General features: G+C 35.9%; 1 long non-coding RNA gene across 1 annotated transcript; it reads right to left on the bottom strand.

Moving 5' to 3' along the window:
• Positions 1 to 9,500: 9,500 nt before the first annotated feature.
• On the bottom strand, positions 9,501 to 12,325 carry LOC140257505 (uncharacterized). The gene is made up of 3 exons (XR_011905035.1): positions 11,891 to 12,325; positions 11,122 to 11,188; positions 9,501 to 10,170 (listed from the first exon to the last, which is right to left on the bottom strand). It is a non-coding gene; the product is annotated as an uncharacterized lncRNA (long non-coding RNA).
• Positions 12,326 to 13,154: the final 829 nt, after the last annotated feature.

The following is a 13,154-nucleotide window of genomic DNA, read 5'->3' on the forward strand; positions in this document are numbered from 1 at the left end:
TAGCAGGTATAATATTAGATTCATCTCTCTCTTATGAAAATCCTGGGTACAGTGTTCCCTGATGCAGTATTCTCTATGTTATTTTTTATATTAATTCCAATTTATAGCAAAACAAATGTCTAAAATATGTCAAGGAGTCAAGCAAAAATAGCCAAACCAAGAGCTACTGTCATAATTGAATTAATTTTCATTATTTCATTACAAAACATATAATTCCAAATTAATTTTTCCTTTCAGGACCTCTGAAAGTCCTGTCCACCAAAGTTTATCCTCTAATCACACCAATCATTAATACACAGGTATGTGTCACATTTTCATACAGTTCTGCCTGTAAAATACGCAGGAATTTGTTAAGCTGTGTATTTTCTGGTGCACATGACCCAGTGCAAGTTTCCCCACGGTTCAGAATGATGTTTTTGGAAACATGAACAAATGCTTTTACAAGGTTTGTTTTGTTTTCCCTCCCCCCAGCTTATCACCAAGGAAATGATACAGGAACATAACAATAATATTGAGACTACATACAAAAAGAAGAAAGTGAGCCAACATTAAAACAATAGTAACACAGTAGCTACACTTCCATCTGAGAAAACCATTATGCATATAATAGTTAACATCTCTTCCAAAAGCTCATCACATTTCATAAAGCCAAATCAGCCAGCATGACAAAATAAGCTCTTTTAGAATTAAGATCTTCTTAATATTAGAGATTAGAAAGGATCAACAGCCACGTAAGGACAAGAAAATGAAACTCCTTCTTTCCTCTCTTAGTGACACTTGTGATTAATCTAAAGGAAAGATTTTATTTAAGGCAGTCTCAGGGGTTTGGTGTTCAAGTTTTCTGTGACGGATTTAAATCAATCTGATTTAAAACTTAATATTTACTAGCAGAAAATATTTTATCCTGTGCAATTTTATTCAGTAGGAAAAGAATCAGGCAGACCTAGAATTAACTAAGTAGATCTGTATGTTGCAAGCAACAAATAAATAATTGACAATAACCAGGGAATCACACAACAAAATTTTTTACAAGTGGAAATGCAGGTTAAGATTATGATTGTGTGGCACTTCTGCATCCTTGCATTACAGACTCACAGAAAGGATCAAGTGGAAATGGTCCTCTCAAACTGCCCAGGAGTGCATCCTGATGGGTTTTGGATATCTCTTAATATTCCTTAATGTACTTTCTGGTTCTGGTGCTTGGTCATCCACATGAACAGCTAGCTTTTGGGCTCAGAACACAGTATGAAAGGAAAAATATGTCATAGAAGTATAACTACCTGTGAAATTGGTATGCCTTTACCACCCTCCTTTGATGAACATTCTGTTACTCAAGAAAAATAATGAGAGAATAAAAGTTAGAATAAATCTGCACTGCTATATATTCTGTAGAAAAGGAGTATTCAAGATCATTGTTAAAGTACAAACAGCCTGCTCAACACTATTTGGCATCTGGCTGGAATGTGCTTCTGACACCTAAGTTTGTGTTTGAGTATCTTCAGATTACCCTGCCGTAACAACCATGGATTCCAATGGAGGGTTGATAACAAACCCAGGAAACTGAAGTTTCAAGCCATAGCATACTTGGATAATACAATCTCAATCCATTCCACAGTGGTATAGATTGACCAAGATACATAGTCAAAGGATGACCCCCTTCATAGGTATGCTCATTCAAACAAAATGCAAGCTATATACCAAATGCTCTAGCAAAGGCAAATGGGAATGCAGTCCTATATTACACCTAAAGAACTGAATAAAATTAATGAAGCTCAGAATCAGCTGTTCATTACAACTGCCATGCCTCCCTACCTCCCCAAAAGTAGAGATAAACATTAATACCAAACATAGCTCAGATATCTGATGTCATTACTTGTATCAAAAGCAGACAAAGAGCCACGTACACATAAAAATCTGGTGAAATGTCTTGTTAATTTCACCAAAAACTACAGAGAAAGAACTCCATTAGAGAGGAAAAAAAACTGAGAGATAAACAACTTTTTTGTCTAGTGAAAGAAGTCATAACCAATTTCTAATCAATTTCAGAAAGTAATGATATAAATATTTTAGATATTTCAAAATGAGTTTGAAAGACTTGGAGCTATTTTACTTAGCTACTGGGCTCAGAACTGACTACATGAAATGTAATGGCCTAGCACGAAGTCTGAAGGTGACTTTTAATGGTCCTTTTGCAGATTCCTGGATGTTAACAGGTTTTTCTGTTTAACTGAGGACTTTCGTAGTTCAGGCAGATCCCCATGTTAATATTACAATAAATCACCATCTCTTTCTGTACCTGAAAGCTGTTAGATTGAACATGCACAAATAGAGATGATATTCTCAGGTTCAACTGCCCTAAAATATTAATACTACTTCTGACATGCCAACCAAGCTCCGATTAAATATAGCTGTATTCTTTCATAGGCAGATTCAGTCTGGTGTTTAATTTTCAATGTTAAGTACTCTCTGTTTGAAATACATTTGCAGAGAAAAGTATTTAAGGCTCCTATTTTAAGCCACTGGGACAGAATCATCCCCAAAACATGGGCTCATGATTGTCATCATATGGCAGTTACTGCTATATTAAGTGCGCAGGGAAGTAGCGGAGGCTTGTGTTACACACACAGACTCCTCATTTTCACTCCCACCATCCATCACAGCAGAATCTACTGGAAAATGGAGTACAAATCACTCCGAAATTTACAACAGTAAGTTGAGCTGGTTCTGTGCTCTGTCATTTCCAGAACTGGATGCCTTTGTTTTGCACCTCTAGGGCTGCCAATATGCATACATAGCCACCTTTCTTCTGCTTCTGAAGCAGTGTCCAGCCAATACAGAAACCATTATGAAGTACGAAAACTGCACATATTTCCACCGCAGAACAATAACAAGATCTATACTTTGATTTCCTAGGAAATAGAAATTGTAGCTATACTTCCTGTCAGCCCATTCCTTTGAACATGTTCTCTTCATAATTTGGGTTTTGAATCTAGTTTAAATGGCAGTTAAAAATTGTATGTGGCAGTACACAATGAAATTTAGCTTGACAGCTTGGACATCAAAACTAAAAATAAATGACTTCACATCCAAATAATAAGTAATAACAATGTTAGCCTGCATAAGAATAGCAGGACTGGATTCAAATACAATATTAATTTTAGGGATATGAGTGACTAGGGAGAGACAGAGGAAAAGAAACAAATCCTTCATATAGCAATAGTCTCTTCTTATCCCCCAGGCAACTGGCTGCCTTTCACCTCAGCGGCAGAGCAATTATGTGGCATAATGACTGCAGTGCAAATAAGCAGAGAGATTTTATTAAACCAAATGAGCAAATCATCTGCGTATTATTGCGATTTGATTGACAGTGACAAGTGTCGAGCAGACACGGATGTGAATATGATAAAGAAGCTTGCAGGAAAGCTCTTGATAATGTTACTCTTGATAAAGTTGCTCGGCAAACCTCTCTAAGTAAATAAAGGGGAAAGAATATGATGCATATTAATTCACATAGTTTGCAACCTGCCACAGGACTAGAGGAAAAGTTGCAATAGGTTCAGCACATGGCATTTCATATGAATTCTAAAATTGCATTTATGAGTCTCATAGACTTTACAATAATATATTAATATTAAAAGTAAAGGTCATTCCACATAACAGTTAAGCTGCCTGAGCTTCAACCTTTATATCAATAACAGGCTCAGGCTGAGGGCAAGTGGAGGAAGAAAACAAGCAGGAGTGATCTGAGTAATGTAAAACGTTACTTGGAAAGACTGCTGCCTTTTGCTGGGATGTCCATTTGCACACCTGTTCTTTCAGTGGACAATTACATTTCTAACAGGCCTACCATCAGATGGATTAAATCAATACCTCTCATGCAGAAGTAATATGATGACCTTCATGCTCCGCAGAAGCAGCTTTGACGTCAGTGTCTCCTGATGACATCAGAGGTGCACAGATTCCAAAGTTTCACGTCATAGCAGTCAGTGTGGAGCTCAGGATAATTACTGTCACTTGGAATGGATTAACCAAGGTGACTGGGAAGCTTTGATGGCAACACCTGTGGAAAGAAAGCAGTAGGAACAAATCACTAACATCATGAATAAATTCGGGCTTATGGGTTTAAATTGTGTTACTGGATAAAACATGATAAATAGTTGGTTTTTCTCTACACCATCTTTTAGTTATTAAGTGTGCACAGGGACAGCATTATGCCCCACTTGGGTTAGAATTCTTTTGCCATCAAGTGTCATCAAAAGGAAGATTTTCAGCCTTTGAGAATTGTGTCTGAGAGGAAATACTCTCGTCACTGCAAAAATGTAGAAAGCGTTTCTGATTCTTGTTTTAATGCTATTTATTATTAGCAATCATTATCACATTCTGAGTATCTGTTTGGATGTATTCCAAAAAGACCAGTTTTGCAAGGTTCCATACTCTGAGCTGGTTCCTACAAATCTTATGCTGTATTTTACCTATGCAGCTAAAATTCAGCAGAGGCATTTAAGAGCTGACGGAATAACAGAGGCTTAATTAAAAAACAACCATTTAATCCCTCTACAACTGAATTATGAGAAAGATATCTCAGATACGTTTCCATGATGAGAGCACTCTGATGAACAGTCCAAGTGGTATGAACTAAAACATATAAATATATTTATGTTGTATAATCTCTTTCTGTAATATTGTACTTATACAAATATTATTTAACCTGTAAAAGCACAAAAAGACAAATTCCACAAAAATGTAGAAATTAACAAAAAATAAAGTTAATGTACTAAACTAACTCTTCTATTAAGCCCTATTGTTGGAGGTGAATTAGCAACTTGTGGACTATATGAAAACTCAGAATGAAGTTTCAACATTTTAAGTGGAGTAAAATGTAGGAGAAATATAGAAATCCCTCTCTGGACACCAGGAACAAACTGTTAATATAATAATTTTTTATGCATTGAAATTGTTGGCAAGTTCTTTGTTTTTTTCTTTCTTTCTTTCTTTTTAAAATATACTTTGTATATTAGCTTTTTCTTCATTCTTTCCTTCTTTGAAGGAAGACAGGTTTAAGAAGTAGCACAACCTATAACATTTAGGTGAGCCTAATATTCTTCAAAGCCTCTCCAAGTTGAACTCACTCTGGTCATTAAATATAAAAGCAAATACTCTGATTACTTTCATAACCTAATTACAACTACACAACATTTTTAACCTTAAAGCAGTTAAAGACATACATAAGTAAATCAAGGTCCAAACACCAATTCTGAAGATTAAGTTTTCCTCTAGGAAAAAGTCTTAGACTGTATGATGAATTTCATCTTTAGGTTTTAAAGTTTAAACATGAAGTAGATTCTTTTTAAATTGAGCAATAACCAATTGAAACAATTACATGAGTTTTCTTGAAGTGTTTGTGAGCCTTCGAACATAAACTATAGCCACACCATTACTGCCTCTTCAAGGATAGTGCATATTATGGTCCAAAATGCAACGTCTGTTAAGAGAGAGCGTAGATCCTCTAGCTATTAAAAACAAGACTACTAATCAACACAGTATCTTCTAGAACAGAAAGTTGGTTTGAGAAAACAGCCCAAATCTCTGTTAATTTTGCTGAGATGTGGTTAATGGTGCTCTGAATGAGATTATTTAAAGTTATAAAAAAAATCAAAAATATGTTAATTTAGGAAATCATAACAATTACACACCCCAACATCAGCACACAGAGTGAGATTAAGCTGGATTATTAGAACATTTCAAGATTTTCCCAACCATTGCAAAAAGGAGAAATTAAATGTTCAAAGATCTTGTATTAAAGTTATTGACACTTGTGTCATGCTGCAAAAATAGAAATGAAATTGAATTCTTATGTTTCTGTGAACTGAGAGTGCTGAAGCAATACCTTCCACTTCCAGCATCTGAAAGAACTTCTCCTCTCTGTCCTTAACCTTCAGATTCCCTTAGCAGTGTCAATGCAATGATAGCTGTGTGTGCATCCTCAGTTCTAAGTAACGTACATACACAAAGTTACCGATTTTCCAAAACTTTAGGAGAGAAAACAACCTTCCAAAGTTGTCTGGAACAGGACTGAGAGGAAGAATGAATGCTATATGACTCCTATTCAAAAACATTAGGATAACTCCCTTTTATTTAAAAGAATCACCTCTATATTCTATGCAAAGTAAGGATGGATATGCAAGAGTGTAAGCTGAGCGAAACCAGACATTAGATTGCTGGGCAGATTGAAACACTGACTCACTTGGTAACCTATCATTAAAATCTGATCTGTCTTACTACTTTAATACAACATTTAAAGGTAACAAAAATTTGCAGATAGTCCATTCTTGGAGCATTAAGAGGAACATTTTATACTTATTTTCTGAAATACTATTTTTGAAAACTGTTATTTTTTTTTTTTAGATTTTATTAAATGTCAAATGAAAGCATTGGCGGGTTTGCTCCAGTTATCTAAAGAAGTTCAATTGATATGCTTAAGAATGTGTAATAATTAAGGACTTAAAAAAATTACTCACATGAATAGGTGGAAATACTAGCATACTTCAAGCCACTTTTGCATCATACCATCCAGAGTTAGCATCGGTCATAACATGCAGTAAGTACATAGGACAACCCTTGTTCTCTTTCAGTGTTGACTGTAAGAAATAAGTACTTTGTGCATAATGACAAGTTCAAATTATGACTTATCACTTTAAAAATCACCTAGAAGTTTTCAAACCAAAGGATTCAACTGCACTTCAGAAAAAAATAATAAATGACATATGGAGAAGATACTGACATGAATCTCTCTTTGGGGAGTTTGATAACATTTGTTAAATTAGGAAACATTTCAGAATTAAAATATGTATATATTGGCTGAATTACAGGAAACTTTAGGCAAGTATCTACTCTGAGAGTTCCAACTCACCTCTGAGAAGCCCAGTGAGAAATTACTCTGATGATAAGAAATCATGATTATATTTTCTGTTTCATTTGAGAAACTGAAAATGGGTAAGCCAAGTGCTAGGGCAGAGCATCACCTCCCCAGAGGTACCACTCAGCATCGACCTGGTGCCATCTGTTAGTGGCTGAACTCTGACACAGGAGCAAGATAAGGCAGTATGATGGGCATTCAGCCAGGATGTGCAGTCAGCAAGTCCAGAGGAAAGGGAACCTTTCTGAAACAGATCACGCGGGGGTTGCAGAATTAGCTAATTCAATTGGAGCAAACCCTGTGCACAATAGAACAATCTGTAAGAACTAAAGGCAATCACAAAACACCACCAGTTTTCATCTCAACCCTTTCGTGCTTTCCAGTTAAATGCATCTTTGATGTAGGAATCAGCATTAAAAAAAACAAAAGCCAACTAAGTCCAATTACATTAGTTGCCTTGCTACAATTTATAAGTTATTTTGGTACTTTGTATGATACCAACACTAATAAACTACATCAAAGATATGAGATCATTATTATTATTTTTTTTTTAATTTTTGGGGGGTATATTTTGAGAGGGAAAAAAGCAGAATAGTTAAAATGGTCACGTCTGAGTCTCAGCACTGACCTTGTGCCCACACACTGGCACAAGGGTCGGGCCCATCCCATGCCCAGCATCCCAGTCACACCCCCAGCCCAGCCTCCCCAGTCACCAGGCTGCTGAATGACATCTCAGACAAGTTAATCCTATTTATCTGTCAGATGATTTCATGTCAGCATGTTAAACTTGTGTTCTACACCAAACCCCCGAACTGTTACCCAGAATATCTCAAAAGGACTGAAGTAGGAGGTTGACAATAACAGTAAAAGGGGATTTTTTTTTCTCCCCTTTCTTTAATTCAGACACTCAGAGGAAGAAAAACAAGCCTCCAGACCAATGAACATGCAATTTTATGAGAACGAGCATATGCTTAGCAGTGGATGCATTTCTGTTGCTCAGGGTGGCACCAGAAGTTACGTGCCATATTTTTCATTCTCTTCAGTGGTAATTTCTTGGTCATTTACCTCCTCAATAATAATGTTTAGCAGAGTAAAATAATGCTTTAGGCTTTAAGTCTTAAAGGTTCTTCCCCCGTTGCCCTCCTCAGTAGGATGACTGATTTCAGCCCTTTAGAAAAATAAGCTTAGTTATGAGACATTAGTGGCATTATTGCCTCCTTTAATATTCGTGACAGTCTCCCACGAATGTATCACAAGTTGGCATTTATTAGTGCTAGGCACAAGTAAGGGGCATGTTATTTGATTTGAATAACAGCTTGGAGCTACAGTTTGAGTCCAGAAATATATTAGTCAGAAACAATCTCATTTAATAACACAGAAACTAATAAAAGAAAAGTATTCCAACTGATTCAAAATTGAATTTATGAATATTGCTTAGCAGGATTAATGATCAAAAACTGAACCTGTTTGTCATGTTATAACAGACTTTTCGATTTAAATGCAAAACTAGAAGTCAATGAGTCCAATGGATTGTATATTGCTTTGAAGAAAACCAGTTCATTTTACACATAAGCTTTGAAATTGGCAATAAACTTTAATTACAGGGTCAGATAATCAAATTATAATCAAATAGCCTCACATAAAATCTATGTTTGAAATTAATGAGATACAATTCTACCAGTCTGTAATATTGTACCTCTGAAACTTACTAAAAGACATTTCATTTTCATTTAAAAGTCACCTTAAGGACTTTTCCCTCAATTTCTTGTGCACAGCACAATTTTATTTGGAAATGTCTCATTTTTAGACCACACAGTTCTAAAGATTTTTGCATATGGAAAAATCGTTTGTTATTCCAGAGGGTTCTTTTTATTGATAACAAGAATTTTAATATAGCAACATTAGAAATCTTTCAAGCAGATGCATACTTATGGATTTTTAGAGAAAGCCACAGTTCAGATAATGAAGCTGTATAGTTGTCCAAATGCACATACTTATTAAAATTTTCATTTAAGATCAGATTTTTCATGACTGATCTTAACTTGCAAATGCAAACATACTCACTAATGTGCACTACTGCATCATCTCTTTCCTTTCTGCTGTATACAACCATTTTTCCCTAAATGCTTTACCTTACTTGGAACAAGAAATATCTCTTATAGTTAAAAGAAAAGATAGAAAGAATAAATCCAAACTCACTCTGGCTTTCTCACAGTCTTGCTGTGTGGCTTCAGGCAAGTCACACTGTATTTTATAGCTGAGCTTTCTCAAGTGTAAAATGGCAGCTTAGCACACTTCTGTACAACTTCATTGGATTTATCATGGGACCTTATTAAATGCACTACCATTTTCAAAATGAAGATGCAACTTTTAAGGCAGACATTGTCAGACCTTCTTAAACATGCAACTCTACAAGAACAGAAAACACCAAGTAATTATCAATCTACGCAACAATAACAGAAGTGCTCGATGGCACATAATGTAACTTTTAAAAACCCACAACACTATCAGAAAATATCTTAGAGGTACAGTTGTAAGATTATACAATAAAGCAAAACATTTGTACTTTTTAAAAAAATCAAGCTATTACAAGTTAACAATTATCAGTCATCAGAAGCACTTACCGTAATTAATCATCTACTTAGGTGGACCACAACAAGGAAAATTAGATGCATTGCCAAGAAAACTGCTCCTTTGTAAATCTGGGTGTTAACATACGGTAGTTAATGCATCACATCTCGCTCAGGTTCCAGTAGGGCACTGCAGGCTCCATTGTCTCCTTATTTGTGGAGATAAATCTCCTCCAGATCTTCATTTTTGGGAATCGTTTTTAAAATTGTTCAGTAATGGGAATTCTCTAAGTTCATATGTGAAATTAATCTACAGCTTCACATATCTCACAAGTGCAAAGTTTATTATCTTTCCTAATTACTTTATAGTGATCATCTCTGATGCGCACACAAGCTAAATGTTAGCTCACTTCTACCGCATACAGCTATCATTTAGGCAGGCTATGCTGCCTAATATATTAAAGTTGACCAAGAACCAAACACAAAACAGACACAATAAATATTGCTAAAAGCAGAGTTGCTGATAAGTGAGGTTGAAACTGTTCACGATTTACATGGATCTCTGTCTGCCATGGACAGATATGTCTCATGATTTCAGTCGCAACAAGCTCATATTTTGTTCTCCTTGTTTTCTGTACGTATCTTCATGCAGAATATATTACAATTAACTTCTTTCTGCAATACCTTTCAATGGGAAATGAACACAAGTGAATGCTATCATTTCACTTTCATTATCAATATAAATGCAAAAAATATCAAGCCCAAACATGCAACAGCTCTAATTCTGTCTGCATTCTGTACATCTTGACTTTTTTTCCTCCTTCATGTAATGTTTTACAGCTACATGTTTCTTCTGTCTCAACCAGTTTCTCAGTGTTATGGTCCCTCACAGAAGGCAAAAGACACAGGGACAAATACAATTCATCTAGTAAGTATCTAGAAACATGCAAGAAAATTTAATTGAATCTGGTGTTTGAACACTTTCAGGGCACAAAAGAAAAGAGAAAGTCTATGACTGACACTTGCAAATGAGAATTGTAAATGCATTTGTACAGCAGCAGTTCTGGATGAACTGTGGAGTAGAAAGAAGGTCCAGCCCAATACTTTGCATGCCAATACTTTCTTCAGAGAGATGTTTTGAACTCTAACGGTGACAAGGTAGAATGATACAGAGCACACTGGTTAAAGGGTGAATTTTGATGGTAATTAAGATCGGCAAGACACCTCAAGAAACAGTAGCTTTCTCAATTTTTCATATCCAATCTCTTGACTTTCATAGATCAGTAACTAACTTGATAGCATCATTTAGTAACAACAGTGCAGGGTCTGTGGTGCCTTCACAGAAATAACACTAGAAGAGAAGGCAGTTTGAACATCTCACCTGCATCATCGTGACCAGGTGAAACTGCAGCTCTGTGCAGTAGCTGACACAGTGCACAGACAGCCTATTTCACACCAGCACCATTCACTTTGCATGAAGTTTCTCAATCTTTGGAGTTAGGATTTTTTATTTTTTTTAGAAAAAGATTAATTTTGGAGAGGAATCTAAACTCCTTCTCTTTGAAGGTTTTCTTGCCTGAGTTTTGAAACAAACAAATAAACAAGCAGCACCACTGCATTCAAAAGCTTACAAACCTCCACTTCATTTCCATTTGAAAAGAAACAGATGTGGAAATCAGGTGTTCCCTTTAATCCTGTGTACCTATGAAGAATGTAAAAAACATTTGAACAAACAGATGGAAATTATTTCTTTGCTTCTTTCTTCAAAGTCTTCATTAGCCAAAGTCTTCATTATATCGAGGCGATTTTACTGAAATCCTTGTTATTACATCATATATTTGCTATGAACAACTCTAAGTCTTTGAACCCAACATATTCCATTCATTATTTCTCATACATATATTATTTTTTTAATTGGATCCCTGAAAAGAATCCTGCTTTCTTTTCTCTTAGGATTGGAGACACTGCGAAAAGGACACATAGGTGTCCTTATCTTCTAGAGATTTTAAACGTTTGCAGAAATATTGATTTTTTTCTACAGGTTTTCTACTTCATGCAAGTTCCTTTCTTTAATTATTATTCAGGAGCTTCATGCAAAAGAATTAGCATCACTTTCAGTTCATAACAAGCACAGAAAGAAATCACTTGAGGCCATTTACAAAGGCTATGCTTAACCTAGAAATCCAAGCACTCTTGATTTCCTTCAGTGGAGAGAAATGAATCCTTCCCCACGGAAGGATACTCCATGAAGGTCTGGTTAAATTCCTGATGAGTCACTTAGCAAAGGAACTTGTCTTTCTCTACCAATCAGACAATTTGACAAACTTAGTAAAGGAATTTAGATCTTCAGCCTCAGCTCCAGTACAATTACCCCTTCCATTTAGCCAACCTCTTGGTTTCTTACCAGCCACTTTATGAAAACTCTCAGAGTTGCTGAATTGTGCAAACCTGACTCAGGCCAAGCACAAAATGCAAAATGCCAGTGGCAAAAAAAACACTTTATCAGCTGCTTGTTCATCTTCGGCACAGGTTTCAAGATTCTGCTTTCAGCAACTCATGGGACTAAAATATAAACAAAAGCTGTTACTCCCAAGTTCACTCATTCCTTTGAACAACCAATTCTCTACTGTCATGTTTATGGAAATACTTGCAACTAGCAATCAAAATGCCATATCAATAGCTTTGCCGTGATTGCATTCAAGTCTGTGGCATGCTGCGGTAGATCTGTAACCGCCTGCCAAGTTTCCCTCAAGATACCTGAATCTATTGAATCACTGAATGAGATGCACGTTCTGTCCTGATCATAAATTTCCAACTACAAAAATAGTCTTTAACCTTAGCCATGAGTTACTCTTGCAATTATTTGTCTTTGGAAAACTCTTACCCCTCCATGCCCTCCCCCTGACCTCCCACCCTGGCAATAAGCTAGCAATATCTCAAACCCTTTGTGTTCCTGTGTCAACACAATCCCCAAACTGTAAGTGTTAGCAGCTGTGCTCAATATGAAAGGGTTTTTGAAACACAGAGAGAGTAAAACAGGAGCAATCACAAGAGCCTCTTTGACTCTCAAAATATTAAATCACGCACTGCTGATCACTGAAATGGTTTCCTTTCTTTGCCCAACTTATGTAGTGGTTTTGCTATTTTGGCCAATCTACAAATGAACCTTTTGTAATAGGAGGCCTAAAAACTCTAAACATATGTGTACATCCAAAGAGCTGGCAAGATTTTTGACAACCTCAGCTTTCTTTTCATTGTGAAAGTTTATCCTCACTGATTGTATACTCAAAATAATTTCCTTGTTTTAAAAAGTGTTCACATTTCTTTGGATTAAGTTTTAAATTCATGCTGTAAAGTTACTGTGTTTATAAATGTACCAGTTCCTGCTCATCAAGATTATACCTAAATCAAAATACAATTAGGCTAGGCTGAAAAAGAGAGCAAAAGTGGCGTGTCAGCCTGTAAAACACAGTGACACACCAAAAAAGACAAAACCATCACTTTAGATGACCACAGACCATGTCCATCTCTTTAACTAAGCTTCCTTTTGTGCTTTTTCCCCCCCCTTCTGTTTGCTGCTATCTCTGCTACATGAAAACAACACAAACTTGTCATAATATTAAAGGTATTATGTATTCATGAGAGATATAAAAAGAAACACCAAGAGA

This window comes from Excalfactoria chinensis, chromosome 11, assembly GCF_039878825.1.
Source record: "Excalfactoria chinensis isolate bCotChi1 chromosome 11, bCotChi1.hap2, whole genome shotgun sequence".
Taxonomy (NCBI): domain Eukaryota; kingdom Metazoa; phylum Chordata; class Aves; order Galliformes; family Phasianidae; genus Excalfactoria; species Excalfactoria chinensis.